Consider the following 16,952-nt stretch of genomic DNA (forward strand, 5'->3'; position numbering starts at 1 on the left):
GACCTACACCACTCGTTGGTGGCCATGCTGTGGCAGCAACTCACATACAAAATAGAGGAAGATTGACATAGATGTTAGCTCAGGGTGAATCTCCCTCAAGCAAATAATAATAATATTAAAAATAAGTGCAGGTTCTAGAGCCAGGTAGCCTGGGTTCAAATTCCAGCCCCATCATCGCTTACTGGCTGTATGACCTTGGGTAAGTTATTTAGCTTCTCTGCTTCCTCATTTTTAAAATGGATAATATTTACCTTGTAAGTTGTTGCAAAGATCAGCAACATACAAAGTGCTTAGAACAGAGCCTCACATGGGGTATGCACAGGACATATGTTAGCCAGTGTATGGTTATTAAGACATCCAACTCCGTTCACTTTAACTGCTGCTGAGCCTCTGCCGTGTGTCAGGCCTTGGTCTGGGCTTCACAAAGGAGTGAGCCTTGGCCAGGCCCTGACTTCAGGGAGCACCAGCCCAGCTGGGGCCCCGGCCCCTGACCAGCATGAGCTGAGCAGTGCTGCTGGGTATCTACACTGGGGGAATCTGAAAGGGATTGGAGACCCCTTCCTGGGGAGGCTGCCATCCTCTGCCCCTGACTTGAGGCTCACCCACTCTCCGGTTCTGGACATCCCACAGATTAACTGGCATTTCCTTAAAGCTGACAGTGAACGGAAGCTGCGGCACGTGCAGACAGCCCTCTCAAGACTGAGAACAATCGCCACTGTCCACTGTGCACTTCACCTGTGCCAGGCCATGCTCTCGACGTGCTTCGTTTAGTCCTCAGCAACCCTGTGAGGACAAGGCTGGCACTATCTCTCATTTTACACTTAAGGAAACTGAGGCACAAAGAGGTTCGGTAATTTGTTCAAAGGCTTATAGCTGGCAAGGACCAGGATTTGAACCCTGGTCTGCTGCCTCACCCCGTGCTAAACACTGTCCTCTATTCTCCACGTTGCACTTGAGGTCACAAGCATTAAAGAAGCACGTAAAATGCAAAACCCTAGCTGAGGGCCACGGGGCCAAAAACATCAATATAACGAGCATTTATTGAGCACCTACTATGAGCCAAGTCCTCCTACAGATTATCCCACCGGATACTTTTCTGAAAGGCAAGCAGCACCATTTACAGGTAAAGAAATGGAGGCCCAGAGAGACTCAGAAACTTGCCCAAGGCAAGGATAAGGCTGGGATGACTTGAACCCAGACCAGACTCTGAAGCCTGGGCACTGTTCAGGATGCCCCTCAGCCTCTTGATGAGCAGTATCCCTTTCCAGCAGGCCTTGCTCTTGCAAACCACTAACAAGCCTCGGAGGGAACCAACAGGCTGCCCAGGCTGAACCGAGAACACCCGGCATGTGCCCACCCACCTCCACCCTTCTCCACTCGCGGCGACTCCCCGCTCTCTTACAGAAGACGTAGGGCAGGCCCAAGAGCGTTAAGCCAATCCGTTGCTTGTCCTATAAGTCAGGATAGGGCTCCTTAGCTCCTTCACACCCTCACTCCATCCCTGATGGGGAAATCAAGGCTTAAACATGGGCCAGGCCTTGGCCAGCACCTCGGAGCCAGTGGGACTGAGACCAGAACAATGCTCCTAACCTCTGCTTCCCGGTGGAACTTGGGGCCAAGTCAGTGATTCCAGGATGCTGCTCAGCACATCCCATCAATCTCTGCAGCCTGTCTCAGTCAGATTACATGAAGTTCTCCCTCATGGGCAATTTCGGAGGGGCTCAGTGTCAGAATAGAAGTTTTCCAATGAGGGACAAGACCAAGAAGCTGTTTTGACCCCTCTCTGTAGATGGGCTGGAAGTGGAGTCTTCCTCCTCCCAAGGTCTGGGGTGGCCTTGCCCTTTCCCAGCAGGAGACGATTTCCATCTCGCGCTTCCATTTTGCATTCTCCTTCTCCTCCAGGCCATTGTCTGGCCCTCAGGATTCTGTTGCTTTAAGGATCAGTGACCTCACAATCGGTTGCCATAGAAACCATTGTGATGTCACAAGCAGAGGACAAGTAGTTCAAGGAGGAGTGGAGGGTGGGAATGCATGGCTACAATTGAGAGACATTCGAGATTTCTGTCCTATTTTCATGCCCAGAAAAGGAAGTATCTCGAGCTGAATTCTGCTATGTGAGGGAGACCTGACCAAGTTTCCCTGTGCTCTCCTGGGACTGAGATGCCTCTGAGACCCAAAAGAAGGGTCAATGAAAAAGAACATCAGAACACTCCCCATTTGGAGGCTGCAAGAAATGGACTAGTTTTGTAGCAGAAAAGAATGAGAGATGAGATGCCAGGAGGAACTGTGGGGCTGGAAGGTCCGCCTGGAGGGGATGATGTTGCCTTGCCTTAGGAAGCGTGAACCATGGAGACACTTAGCTTCTCGGGCTTTCATTGCTGTGTAAGCCCCTGGTAGAGACAGACAGGCCACATTCCAGGGTGTTGAGACTCCATCTCCCCTCCCTGTTCTGGGAGTTCCTTGAGGGCTCTGCCTGAAGGACCTGCCCCTGATGTCCTGAATGTTCCCTCATTCAGTAAACAAATGAGTGAGAGGGTGATAAATGAACTGGGTAGGTGGTGGGGCAGAGGATGAGAGAAGGCGTGGGGATGAATGGATAGGGGTGGGCAGGTCCGGATAGAGATCATGGACAGGCCCCTAAGCTTTGGAGCTCTGGAGCTGCCTGCCTGCCTCTCTAGCTACATCCCACCCGCACTTCTTGTTTTCTGTGATCCAGCCACACTAATCATCTCTTAGTCCTGCCTGCCACCGGGCTTTCTACTTTGCACACGGAATGCACTTCTGTTCCTTCCCAATCAAATAACTCATATTCATCATCCTACCTCCTCACGGAAGCCTTCCCTGACTAGGCCAAATCCCCAGGTCAAAGGCTCCATGGCCCTGTGAACCTCTCCAGAGTGCCTGCTATACTGTAGTTTTGCACTTAGGTAGTTCTTTGTAAGGTCTCCCATTCTAGACCGAGAGCTTTGAGTGGGCAGAGCCAGTGTCTGTTTTTACTCACCTTTGTATCTCCACCACTTAGCACGGTGGACACTTAATAAATATTTGTCTAATGAATAAATTATTAAGTAACCAGCCCTGCCCTGCCTGTTCTAAGCAGCCTGGACTGCACTAGGGGAGAGCATCTAGGCACAGACCTCCTGGAGGTGAACATAGGGCAGAGGCCAGAGGCCAGAGAACCTGAGATCCCTCCCACACCAGCTCCTGCAAAGACCCACCGGCATCTAGGCCTTTCCGCTCTGCCTTGGAAGTATATCTTGGTTTCACCACTAACTATCTACAAATCACTTAGCCTCCCAGAGTCTCAGTTTCCTCATCTGTACAATGGGGACAATAACAGTACCTACCTCATAGGATTCTTGTGAGGCTGTATTTAAATCCACCAGCTCAATGCCCAGTAATAGTAAATAATAATTGGTGCTATCCTTCTTATTTTTAGAGGTCAGGAACAGCCCACTGGATTCAGGGACTAACTTCTAAAAATATGGGGAATATACTAAGTTTTTGTGAATCTGCTTTAAATGCATGTGGCAATACTTTTAAAGAGGAAATACTTAAAGCCCTTCTGTAAAATATGAATCAGCTATGAGTCCATCCTTTACGTAATTCCAAAGCTTCATGCCTGAGTTTGCTCAAAGGGGAAAACTCAATTATCCTCTCACATTATTCAAAGCGACCCCATAATCTTGCCTTGGGCATAAAAAAGGCAGCCAGCCATGGCTTGACCCAGGGTGAGTGCTGGTCAGGGACAGGGCTATGAGGTCAATCTAGCTGGGGTATTTGCTCGTGCCTCCCCCATCCTGCCCTTGTCCTTGGAGGTGGGTGGAGCTGGTCCCGCAATTCCACAGGGTGAAGGGGCTCTCTCTGACAAAAGGAGACCAGTCAGTGGCACCTTCTCCTTGCTCATCCTATGCATAAATACTCTCAGATCTATTGACCAAATACTATCAGCTCCACACAAGGAAGAGCTAAGATGCCTTTGAGGGGCATCCCAGCCGGACTAGGAAGCTTTGCTCCTCCTACCCCTACCCCCAGCTCACTCTAGCCCCCTGAGGCCCACCTGCCAAGGGCAGCCTGCAGGATGCACCCAGAGGCTCCTCCCCCTTTCTCAGGAGCCCACCCCACCTAGTGACCCACTCCCTCACCACATGGCCATCATCCTGGTACCAGGTCCCCAGCCCCAAGCTGCACCACTGTAAACTCAATGCCTCTGGACAGATGTATTTTATGTAAGTTCAAGCACTAGAAATATTGAGTTCAGAGAATTTTATTTCTAGGGCCCTCTATATTTCTCTGGGATTATCACCTGTCTTGGTTCCCTCCTTCTGCAGGTTATTATCTTTGGACCCTTTCCAAGCCAAGTCGCCTTGATTGCTTGGGGAGAAGGCTGCCAGTTTCCTCCCATGGCTTCTCTGGGTCTGATGAGAGCGACCTTGGGGGACCTTTCTTCTTCCTTCTGTATAGTCCTGCAGGTGGCCACACTGCCCAGCAGCCTTGGCTTTTAGGAGCTGGCTTCACAAGAGACTCTCCAAGTGCCAGGGAACGTGGAGAAAGTGGTGGGAGTGGAGGCTTCATGCCCCCCAAGTTAGGGAGGGCTAGGCTTATGGTGAGCCTCAAGGAACAGAGGGGAGGGAGAAGGCCAGCTGTTCTCTTTTCTACACCAAGCCAACCTAGCCTGACACCAAATTAATAGCACTCAAATGAGATGCAAAGCATTATGCAAATCTAGAGAACAAGGCCACTCTCATCGTGGCCTTTGGGCTGTTAGAAGGCCAGCACCTTGAGCCCTTCCCCAGAGGACCCCAGGGCTCCCTTCAACTTCAACCCTCATCCCTTCTGCACCAGCTGGTGTGAAAAATCCAAAGAGACTGGCATGACCCTCTCAAGGTCCTCTGATCCAAGGACCCACTCTGGCCTCACCTCGCAGGTACTCAGGTCCTCTTCCATTCTAAAATGACGCAGAGCAGCCACAGAAGGTGGCATAATCTCCCCCTGGATGCCAGTATTCCAGTTCCCCACTCATTAGCAGTGTATGCAAAGTAGATGCAGGGGGTTTTTGCATCTATCTAACTGTCCATTAAAATGGCCTCACACCCGTCACCTCTGCACAGGCCCAGGCTTCCAAATTGCCAACCCCTGTTGCCTGCAAGCACCATGTGGTTCCTGCGCCTGGTAATTGCTGCGGTGTTTGTTGAGCTGTATTTGCATTTGGTTGTCATTTAACTTTCCATCTTTCTCCTTCAATCAAACCGGGGATTGAGCTTCTGCAATTGATTATTCATTTTATTTTCAGCCCCTTGGTGGGTTTTCAGAGTTTTCTTTATTAGTGCCGCAAACTTGAACCCTGGGACTCCTGTCACATGAAGGGGGAAGGCCTCCTCCCACCCATCCCAGGGCTCCTACATGAAAATAATCTAGCCAGCATTGTGGATCTTAACTCCTATCCCAAGTCTCTCTTTTCCAGCACCTGCCTCATTTCTGCCCAGCCGGTGGCATTAAACATTTATAGAGCCGTGGAGGATCAAAGGCCTTGGCTGGGGGTGGTGGGCCGGCTGGAGGCCCCGGGTTGGAGATGGAAAGCAGCTTACTTCAAACCATTTTCTGCTGCTGTCTCCATCCACCCTGGGCTCTTGCTGCAGCTGATCTTGTCCTGCTTCTGGAGCAGGAGCAAATGCTTAGGAGCCAGGACTCTGCTTTTACCAGGATGGAGCCCTCCTGCTCCCAAATTCAAAGGGTTAACTTGGGTTATTCCAGGAAGACTGGCTGGAGCTGTGGCATCCCAGACTGTTCCAGATGCCACAGGGTCTGGGAGCCCCCACTGAGGAGTGGGTTGAGGTGAGCAGGCAACTCTACCACGGGGAATCTCTGGAGTGAGGTGGCAGCCCCTGCCACTGCTTCCCTGAAACCCCCAAATCTCCTTAGCTCTACAGAAGATGTAGCTCTGGGTTGAAAGCTGTCTTAGAGGAGAGTAATTTTCTTCTCTCACTCAGAAAGCAAGTGTCATCCAGGCAGAGACTTCAAAATAAGTCACCAATGTGCCTGCAATCCCGCAAATTGATGGGCCATTTGGAACAGGGGAAGTGAAGCTGGATTCTCTGGAGATGTGGGCTGGATGTCTGGCACTGTCTAGGCAGAGGCTGCGAGGGTCCTGGAAGAGAGTCCCTCCTTCCCTCTCTCTGGCTCTCAGTCCTAATGCAGCCATTGTAGCTCATTCCTCCCCCATTGTGAGTCAGCAATGAACCCCTCAGTCCCTACCATTTTCCATGATGCTTGAAAACCCACCTTAGTTTCACCTGGATGAAAACCCATCCAAAAAACCCAATAATTCCGGACTCCCTCGTTTTGGTGTAAATATCTTTGCGATGGGGTAGCCCATTCAGTGCAGGCACTAAGGATGTACTGCAGCTCAAATCACCACAAAGCCTGGCCCCAGCCTACTCCAAGCCTTCCTCCTACATCCCTGCAGGGACTCCCTTCTCCACCAGCACTATCTTCTCACTGACCCCAAACTACCTTGCATTTTCCACCACTTTGCATTTGCATAAGCCACTCCCTCAACTCTGGACATCCTCCCTCTTCCTCTTCACTGACTGAAACCTAAAACATATTTAAGACTTCATTTCAGCCCACCTGTCTGTTGTGTAAAACTTTTAATGACCTCCCCCACCCCCAAAAGAAGCAATTGTCCCCTTCTCCATTATCTCACAGCACTCATTTGGCACCAGTGATCTGCCTTGGGCTTTAGACACTCCTTCCCCACCCCCATCCCCACCCCCATGCCATCATTTACTCACAGATATTTATTAAGCAGCTGCTATGAACTGAGCACTGGGCCAGGTTGGGAGTGGAGGAGACAGACATGCTCTGTGCCTTCACAGAGTTGACAACTAGTAGAAAGGACAGACAATTAAGCAAGCACTTGTATAGACAGAGGAAGCCCAGGGTCCTCTGGGGGCAAAGAACTGGGTGGGGGACACAGAGAGAATAGGAGAAACAAAACTAGTGAAGGGAGACATGCAAGTCTCCCCAGGCTGCCACTTTCAAATATGTACATGACTTGAGTACAGTATAAGCCTGCAGCATACAGCCAAATGTCCCCTAGGGCACCCTATTGTCCTCAATTTGTGGATGATGCCGAAGTCTGGGCAGAATGGACCCCTTGGAAGGCATAAGACAGGATGCTTGACAGAAACTCTACTGCTTCCCAGTTTGGTCCACACTCTGACTCAATCTAACTGGGAACCCATTGCATGGAGGCCACATTGACCATCTTTAGGCAGGAGGGACAGCCAAGGTGCATTATTCTTCCCATGATGTAATACAAACCCATCCTCTGAGCTCAGGGCAGAGTGATGCATTATGGAACTTGTAGTCTCCATTGGACCCTCTCCTGAATGCCTAGGGTTGTTGGGGCAATAGCAAGGGTGATGTGGCAAGTTCCTGGGTGGCTATCCTCATCCTTCTTGTGAGTAGTAACCAGCCTACCAAGGAGCCCAGCTACCAGGAGACAAGCCTGCCATCAGCTTCCAAGTCCCCATGAATCATCCTGGCATACAAAGGGCATTCCTGGGTCATGACTCACCCTCCTCTGCTCAAGCTGCTTAGTCCAGAGGGGCCCAGGAATCAAGGATATGCTCAGGAATACCTTCAAGGAGGAAAAGAGGACTCTCATGCCATTTGCCAGTATTTTCCCAAACTCCCATCAGCCACAGAACCTTCCACCTCCCTCCTCTGTTGGCAACTCTTTCTCCCTCCCCTCTGCACCTTCTTTCTTGGCTTCCTCTCCTCACCTCTGATCCTTTTGTCAGCTCCCTCCTTCTGCCATCCTTCTGCTTCTGCCTTCTTTTCTCTCAGCTTCTCAAAATGACTGTCCGGAAATCCTTTCCTAGTGACGCCTTAAGATAATTCCACACGCCACCTGCCTGCTGCCTGGGATTCTTTACAGTGGTCAAGGTGGCTCCTCAGAGACCACAGGAAGAGGATCTAGAAAGAATCTGATGAGCAGCTCTGGAAGACTGTGGAGGTGGTAAGGACCAAGACTCTCTGGGGAATGAGACTTAAGAGCAGAAGTTTTGCCACCTGATTCCAGGATGAGGTCAGGAAGGGCATTGGACAATGACTGGGATCTGGAAGCTTTGGGGAGAAGCCAAGTTTATATGAAAAGAGCTGAGCAGAAAGCTGTCCTTCCGTCCCAGGGCCACAGGGAGTTCAGCCCTTCTCTTCCTCCACAGGGAACAATAACATCAGTCACAGGGTCACTGTCAAGTAAGCCCATCCACGGAGCCAGAAACCCCTGGGTGTAAACATCAGCCTCAGGAATGGCAGAGCTGTGATTGCCCTCTTTGCTGTCCTGTGACTCACTGGGGTTCCTCAGCCCAAGCAGAACTTTGGAATCTTATTTTTCCATGCCCTTGCATTGTACAGCCTCCCTGGCTACTCCCCTGGGCCTCTTCAAGTCCCTATCTAAAATAGCCCTAGGGAAACGCCTTCACCTCCCTATGCCTGTCCCATTTTCTCCACCAGTTCCAGGAACCTGGGCAGGGATAGGCACGAAGGTTCTGCTCTCACTGGCTGGCACTGCGGCTTCTCTGGTCCTGTAGGGGGGCCAAGGCAGGGTCCTGGATATCCAGAACTGCTCAGGGACATTCAGCTGCCCACAGCTTGGCCCAGGTTGCCTCCTGCGAAGTGAAGAATGTCTTCCCAGGACACTAGTACCACTTGCTTTTAACTATAATATCAGGATAATTAAGCTTTTCTGTGAGCACAGTTTGCTGCTGATGCAGCTGCCTGGAGCCCTGGCATTTATTGAGCGCACAGTAATAATTTATTGTCCTTTGTATGCTCAAAAGCCATCTTCATTATCGGCCTAAGACGAAGCTGTCACAAGGGCACGCGGGCCTCGCAAGCTGCTTCACTCGCGACGTCTTTCCAGGTCACCCTTAGTGCCCTCAGGTACCAGGATGAGGTGGGGAGAGATGGGGAGAGGGCTGCTGTCCCATGGAGAACCAGGTTAGAACCCCACTTGCTTAGCAGGCTGCTATTGGGGGTGAGGGTGGCAGGCCTGGCTGGGCATGGGCCGCGCGGAAGGGCGGCAGCCGTGTGCCCACATTAGCAGGGCAGTCCTTCCCCTGAGCTGGCGGCGGCGCAAGAGCTTGTGCTCCCGCCGCTGGGTCTAGTGCGCCTTTGCTTGAGACTTTACGGTAAGCCGCTCCTCCCGCGCCCCCGCCCCCAGCCCCGCGCGGCGATCCCCGGCGCCGACGCCAGGCGCTGGCCGTGGTGCTGATTCTGTCAGGCGGAGGCGGCGGCGGCGGCGGCCCCGCTCCCTCTCCCCGGCCGGACCCCGCCCGCTCTGTGCCCCGTGCCCACGCCCCGCCGAGCCCCCCGCCCTCCCGCCGCGGCCCCGACCCGGGGCGCGGCCGCAGCCAACACCATGCACCCGGCAGCCCTGCTGCTCCTGCCCTCGCTGCTGGCGCTCCCGGCTCATGGTAAGGGACCCCGGCGTCCGGCGGCAGGACGGGGTCAGGGGCGGGGTCCCGGGGGTGGGAGGAAAGGACCATCCCGGCGCCCAGCTCCGCGCATCTGACTGCCCAGCCAGGCACTGCGCTCCGCCGGCTGCGCTGCCGCCAGCGCCGGCCGAGCCGGGCGGGGCGCGGGCTCCGCGGGCGGGAAGCTGCCGTGGCTCCCGCCATTCGCGCCCGGCCGAGACCTCGCCTTTAATCATCTCCCCGGATCTAATGGGATTTCTCTGCTGCAATTCATCACGCCCCCCCTCTCCCCGCACACACTCTCGCGCTCACCCGCGCGCTACCTCACCACACTCAAGGCGCCTAGGAGGGCCGGGGCGCGTGCCGGGGGGGAGGGCACAGGGCGTTGAGTCGGGACCGTCCTGGGGCGGCCTGCGGTCCCGCCTTCCCTGCCGCCCGCTAAACTTCGCTCGACTTTGCCGCCCGTTCCGGGGCCTCTAGCGTCCTCACTGCGGAGGGACGGGGCCGAACGGCGGCCGGACCCGAGGTCGAGACGTTCGCTCACCTCCCTCCGCCTTGGTGCTGCCACGCCGGAGTCGGAACCTAGTATACGATTTCAGGGAAAAACTCGGAGGGCCCAGGGCCCCCAACCGGCTCCTCGCTCTGCCCTAGGCTGCAGCAGCTGAGGTCCTGGGATAGAGACTCTGTCCTCCTCGAAGTCCTTTCTTTGCACCCTCCCCACGACTCGCACACGCCCAGAGCGCTTCCTCCCTTCAGGCCTGTCGTCCTGCTCGGCTCCCCCTCACCCCTACGGCCGCAGACCTGTCACGGGAGGACCACCACCCCACCCTGCAGCCCCTGGTCCCCCGCTTGCAGTCTGGTCTCCAATTTCATCGGTCCCGGGTCGAGGAGCTTGGGCATGGAGTGGGCACCAAGGGAGTGTCGGGGAGAGGAGGGAGTTCTGTGCCTCGGGGAAGAAAGGTTTCCGAGTCTCTGACGGAACCTGTTCCCCCCGGCTCAAACAAGCAGTCGTCAAAGCTATGGCCGGCCGGACGCCCAGGTCCTTCTTCCACTGCAGCCCGTCGGCTGACGGGGTCGCTGGGACCTTGCTTGGAGTTGGGACCCGCCATCCTTCGCAGAATGGTTCGTAGCGCCTGATGTGGAAGGGGGAGAAGGTGGGATTTTCTAACCTCCTCTCTCGATCTTTCCAGGACGCGTCGGAAGTCAGGGCAACGGGGCTAGGGCCAGGCTGGGCCCCTGGACGGCAGTTGTCTTCGCTCTGCATCCCCAGGGATGCAGAAGCCCCTCTCTGAGCCCCTGGCTCCAGTCACACGTGGCCTAGTGTCCTCGCCCCGCCCCCTGGCTGCCTTCACCAGATCCTTTCGTTGCGCCCGGAACTCAGAACTGTTTGTTCATTTGGGAGAGGGGGGGTCCTGCAAACCCCACCCCGACGGGGGTGGGGAGGGGAGGAGAAAGCAGCGTCCTGGCCCATCTGTCCCTGGGACTTCCGGATCTTTCTTGGGGTCTGGCCACGTCCCAGGGCTGGACAGCTCCCATGGGGCCAGGGCCTGTGTGTGCCTCCTGGCGGGTAGTGTGAAGCCTTGTGCGTGAGTGTGTGGGTCTGAGTGTGAATGCAGTCAGGTCCCAGTGTGTCGGGGATAGCAGGTCCGACTGTGCTTCCAGAGGTCTGGATCTTGGGTGAGGGCTCAGCAGTGAGCAGGTGTGAGGGGTGTGTAAGGCCGCGAGTATGCCATGCAGCCTCTGCCAGAGAGCTCCCTGCAGGGCTAAAGTGAGACTGTGGGTCTCCAGGAGGATGGCTGCTATGGCCAGTAGCCCTAGGAGCCCTCCAGGGAGTGTAGGTGGGTGTGTTGGGAGGAATCTGTACGCTCTGTGCCCTGGGGCTGTGTGTCCCTGGCCACTATCGCTCTCTGACCCACCCCGACCTCTCCACTGCTCGTGGGGCCACATGCCCGAGGGATATGTGGGGTAGGGGTCCGTCTACTGGGGAAGACCTTTATTTTCACTCCCCAAGGGAGAAGAGGAAACAGCCCTGCAGTGCCAGGCCTGAGGAGAGGGGGCTTGGTCCTGGGCTGGCCCTGGAGTGCCCCTCCCTCCCAGCGGGGCTGTGAGGTCCCAGTCATTGGGATGCTGAGTCCTTTCATTGGGGGGCAGTGCATTTGTCCGTCTCAGGGCTCCTGGGGGCTTCAGCCATGAGAAGGCAGGCTTTGAGCAGTAAAGGCCTCTGTCTGTGAACATTTGCTGCCCAGGCAGTGTATCCCATGGCCTTGTGGCCCCTCAATAGGGCCCTCGGAGCTTTGTTCACGCATAGGCTGAGGGACACAGGCTGTGGGATGCCGCTAGGAGTGGCCCAGAAGTGTCGGAAGGCCGGGGAGGTGGAGGCCTCGGGGACAGGGCAATATCCCGCTGGGCCTGGCTCAACCCTGTGGGCACAGTCCCCTATTCCCCTAGCAGCTGCCGGGGCACGATTGTTCCCAGGCGCTGTGGGCCGCTGGTTATTCTCTCAACCTGTGGGCGGTGCCCAGACGATCTTGCCACAAGGGGGTTGGAAAGCAGTGCGGGAGGGGCAGCACATGCCTGGGGCCTGCTGTGTCAGTTTAACGATTTTTAATGAGCAATTACCTTTAGTCATTCTCCTAATTTCTGAATATCAATAAAGTTAATTAAACTCTGCATGTGTGAACGTAGCCTGGGGAGACTGTGAAGGAGGTAGCAGAGACTGGGGTGGGGTTGGGTCTCCAGGGGCAGAGGCTGTCTCCCTGGCTGTGTGACCTTGGACCTGATGCTCCCCCTCTCTGAACTCGGATCCAGTGTGTTGTGGGAAGAAGGAAGGGAGGGTGTCTGGGAGGCAAGGCCTGGAGGAGGAAGGAGAGAAGGAGGAGGGGGGCTTGGCCTCCAGAAGCCCCGGTGCCACAAGTGTTAACAAGCCGGGGCTGCCTTAACCTAAAATGGTAATTGCTGCATCCTGCTGACTCTGGTAGGTACTGGGTTCTGACAGTACATTCCTGAGTCTGGGGGCTGCAGCCAAAGCCAACAGCAGGACCTGCTCCCTGTCTCCCTTGCCTGGCACTTTGGGGTCAGGAAGTGGACAAGGCCCCATGGGAGACAGTCTAGATTCCACTCAGAGTCCCAGAGGTTGACATGGGGGGCAGGAGGCCTCCCTGGGCTTCTGAGGAGACTGGAGGCCCCAGAAACTGCCATGGACTAGAGAAAAATTCTGGGTTGGCTTTTTGCCCCTCATGGGCCTAATCTCATCAGCTTTGGCAGGCCCTGGCGGTGGTCCCAACCTCCTCAGCAGGGTGGCAGCTTAAAATGCCTTGGGGACACTGTGGGGAGCTAATGGGGATGGAGGAGACATGAGGGGGTGGGGGGCTGGGCTTAATTAGAGCTTCTGTGCCCCTCCTACCATGGCTGCTTGAATGGTGGGGGACATATCAGAACCCCTGCTTCCTTAGCCCCTCCCTCCTCCATCCAGCCCTACGTGCCCAAGCTCTCCAGCCTCCTCCTACCCTCTTTGTCCCCACCTCTCCAACTGCTTTTAGGCCTCATGTGCCAGGCTGGGCTCAGCTCAGGGATACTACATCCCCAACTGGGCAGAGCTGTCAAAGCTGGGTACCCCGTCCCCCAAACAAGAAGGAGGGTATGGAAAGGGGCCTATAGGAAGAGGCTACTTTAGTGAAGGAAACACTCAGCCCAGATGATTAAGAGCCCAGGCTCCCTGTGTGGCCTCAGACATGCCTCTGCCCTCTCTGGGTCTCCACTTTCTGGAGCATTCCATGTAAGATTGCACCAAGCTGATGGTTCCAAGCCTGGGAGCAGCATATCAGGGCCTCCAAGGGCTGTCAAGTCATGCAGATTTCTGGGTCCCCAGCTTACCAGCCTGCTTTCAAGGAGGAAGAGCCAAGATCTGTATGTAAGAGGCTGGGGTGTGGAGGGAGACAATGCTGCCAGCGCTGGTCAGCAGCTGGGAGGCGGGGAGAGGCACTAGGAGGTCTCCAACACCCCTTCCAGACTAATTCCAACAGGAAGCCAACTCACCCAGCCAGGCCAATCTGCTCTCCAGACCAGCCATGTTCTCAGCAGCTTCTGGGCCCTTGTTGTTCCTTCTGGCTGAAATTCTTTTCCCCTTCTGGGCCAACCTGGCTCTCTCCACCTCATGCTTCAGGTCTCAGCTTAGCTGGCACTTCAGGCAATTCTTCAGCACATACATGTGGGGCATCTGCTATATGGTTTCTGAGGGGAAGCCTCACTTGACCTCAAGCCTAGGTCCCTTCTGTGCTCCCGCCACCCCTGGCTTCCCCCAACAAGGCCCTCATCTTGTTGGTTATGAACACCTGATTGCTTGATGCTTCTCTCCAGGGGCAAGACTGAACTCAGGTCACCAAGTCCATTCTGCTTACCCTCTCTATCTTGGGGCAGCTCCAAAATTCCTAGTTAGAAGAAGTTCAGGGTCAGCTGCCTGTTTAGAAAGGAGAGGTGGGTGCATGGCAGCTGGGATTGCGTCTTGAAGCTGAGTTTGCGTAGCAAGCACACTATTTTTACATAGATTGTATGTTAGGATTTTTTTCCCTTTCCTAACGGTTGGCCAATTATCCCAACTGTAAATTATAGCCTTTACTTAGTTTTTTCCTTCCACAAATTAAGCTGTCATGCCATCAGCCTGAGATGGCTTGGGGGTAGGGAGCTGATGGCCATTCTGAGAGGGCTAAAGCCTCTGCAGACACCCCTGAGTGCCACCACAGCTTGTGTCCCCAGTGGCACAGAGCCTAGCATATGGCAGACATTAAATACATGTGGAATAAATTCACAAGAGTTGCACAGGTAGACAGTGGCAAAGTTAAGCCCAGGCTTCTTTTTTTTTTTTTTCAAAGATTTTATTTTTTCCTTTTTCTCCCCAAAGCCCCCTGGTACATAGTTGTATATTCTTCGTTGTGGGTCCTTCTAGTTGTGGTATGTGGGACGCTGCCTCAGCGTGATCTGATGAGCAGTGCCATGTCCGCACCCAGGGTTCGAACTGACGAAACACTGGGCCGCCTGCAGCGGAGCGTGGGAACTTAACCACACAGCCACAGGGCCAGCCCCAAGCCCAGGCTTCTTGACTCCCTCCCATAGCCCTCACCCACTACCTCTGCTGGCTGAGGGGTGCCCTGTATGAATTAAGGACTGAGGTAAGGGAGAGGCAACCCCGTGTCGTCTGGCTTCATAGCGCCCTCATCCATCTCAGCGTCAGACACCTTCACAGAACTTGGAAGGACCCATGTGAAGCCTTGGGAGCAGCTCTGAGCCTGGCATGTCCTCGAATGGAAAGGTAGGGGCTGAGAAGTCATCCAGTATCACAATTCCTGTCCACAAACATTTCACATCTCCTAAAAGAGCAGTCCCTCTGGTACATCCATCCACCATTCATTCATTCATTTCACAAACGTACTGAGGTGTGAGGCATGGCCCGGAACCCTCAGGGCCCAAGGCTTTCACATGCCTTTTCTATTTAATGCAAGAGACTCGTTATCCCCACTTTACAGATGGGAATACTGAGTTTCAGAGAGATTAAGGCACTTATCCTGGGTTTCACAGCCAATAAGCTATAAAGCTACTCCAAAGCGCCTACCCATTTTGCAAAACCTGGCTGCAGCCAACACTGTGTCCACTCCCCCAGCCTGAGGCACAGCTTCCGTACAGGCAGATGGGAACCCAAGAGAGTATCACTATCCTAATAATAATAGCAGCAAACATTGCTTAGGCACCAACTATGTGCCAGGCACTTTACTAAATGCTTTATGTACATTAGCTCGTTTAGTTTTCATATCATCTCTGTAAGATAGAAGGTATTATCTGCATTTTATAGGCCAAGTTCAAGCCCGTGTTGTCAGACAGACCTAAGACATAAATAACCCCTAACTTCCTTCTAGCACATTTCTGATGATAACAGTGGCTTATCTTCCTGATGTCTACCCTCAATTCTTACTGCTATAGATTAGGGACATTTTATCTTGCTCAGTCCTTAGTGGCAAAGGAATAAAACATCCTTTCTCACACTTGAAGGCCAGGATAGAGCACACGGCTGGAAGTCAGGTGAACCTTAAAGTCCTAGTCCAGAGGTCAGTGGCCTTGGGTGATTCTTATTCTCCCACCTTTGGGGGACTTGGTGAATGAGAAGACCAGTCACGTGGGTCCTGGTATCTGGTCTACCCCACCCTCCCCCCTCAGCCCCTGCTGAGGCCTGGGCCCCAGGTGGGAAGGGCCAAGCTTGCCAGAAGCTTAGCTCCTGGACAGGGCTGGGCACCACGCCTGACCCAGCTTCCCTGCACCTGCCTACCTGCCACCCAGCTACCAGCTCTGGGAGGGGAGGATCGATGCCGCAGCCGCTGGCAATGTTGTTGGCCATTGATTGTTGAGATTTCTCAGCGGGCTTCAGAGCAAACAAACCTGCCACATCTCCAACAACAATCCGGGTCTCCGACTGCAGAGTCTGCAGCCTTGCTGGCAGGCAGGCTGGCTGGAAGAGGCCGGGGCGAGAGGTCCAGGCTGGGCCCAGCAGGGACAAGGGGCTCTGCCAGGAGATGAGAAGGAATTGAGTGGGCATGGGAAGGGGGGCAACTGAGAGACTGGGTGAGGATGCTAGGGTGAACCCTAGACCCTGTGCATGCCTTATCTGGTCCAACCTCTACATTTCGGTTCAGCCGTGTTTCCACACTTGGAACGCCATCGTGCATCCTTCTGCTTATTTTAGTTCTCCCACTCTCTCTTTCCCTGACCATCCAGCCCAGAGGGCTCTCTCTCTCCTCTCAACAATATCACCTATCAGGAACTTAGCCTATCCATCCTTCATCCACTCACTCATTCTCCATTCACCAGCCCTCTCTTCAGCACCTTTCAGGTGTCTTGATGGGCAGGAATGCAACACAATCACTGACCTTAAGGAATTCAGTTTGCAGGGGGAGCTACCTTCTTAGTAAACTCAACTGTGACTGTCTACCCAGCTAGACCAGGAGCCCTCTGATTTTAATTAAATGAGATACAAATGAGATGCCAAACAGCATCTACATGATCCAACCACTTGCCTTCAAAAAGACAGGAGATTCCTGGCCAGGGACTGCTCCGGGCCTCAGTTTCTCATCTGTAGCAAGAGGGCTCACCTTTTGGGTCTTTGAGGGCGCAGAAAACCTCTGGGATCCCTGGGCCTGGCCATGCTGGGTGCCCTCCATCACAACTCTTCCCATCTCTGCTGGGTCTCGGTGTCCCCCTAGCACCCCAAAAAAGCAGAGCAGGTGCATGGCCCCTCCTGCCACCAAACTGCATAGGCTGCAGAATCCAAGCAGTGGGTCTCTCTGCCCTCCCCCAGTGCAGTCCCCAGGGGCACAGCTGGAATGCTGCTCCCTGGCATCATCCCCAGTATTTTCCTCCATCCCCCGACTCCTCCCCTCCCCACGGGCTCCTGTCTCTACCCTCAGGACCCTCCTTCCAGCTGGT

Source organism: Equus quagga, chromosome 11 (genome assembly GCF_021613505.1).
Source record: "Equus quagga isolate Etosha38 chromosome 11, UCLA_HA_Equagga_1.0, whole genome shotgun sequence".
Lineage (NCBI taxonomy): Eukaryota > Metazoa > Chordata > Mammalia > Perissodactyla > Equidae > Equus > Equus quagga.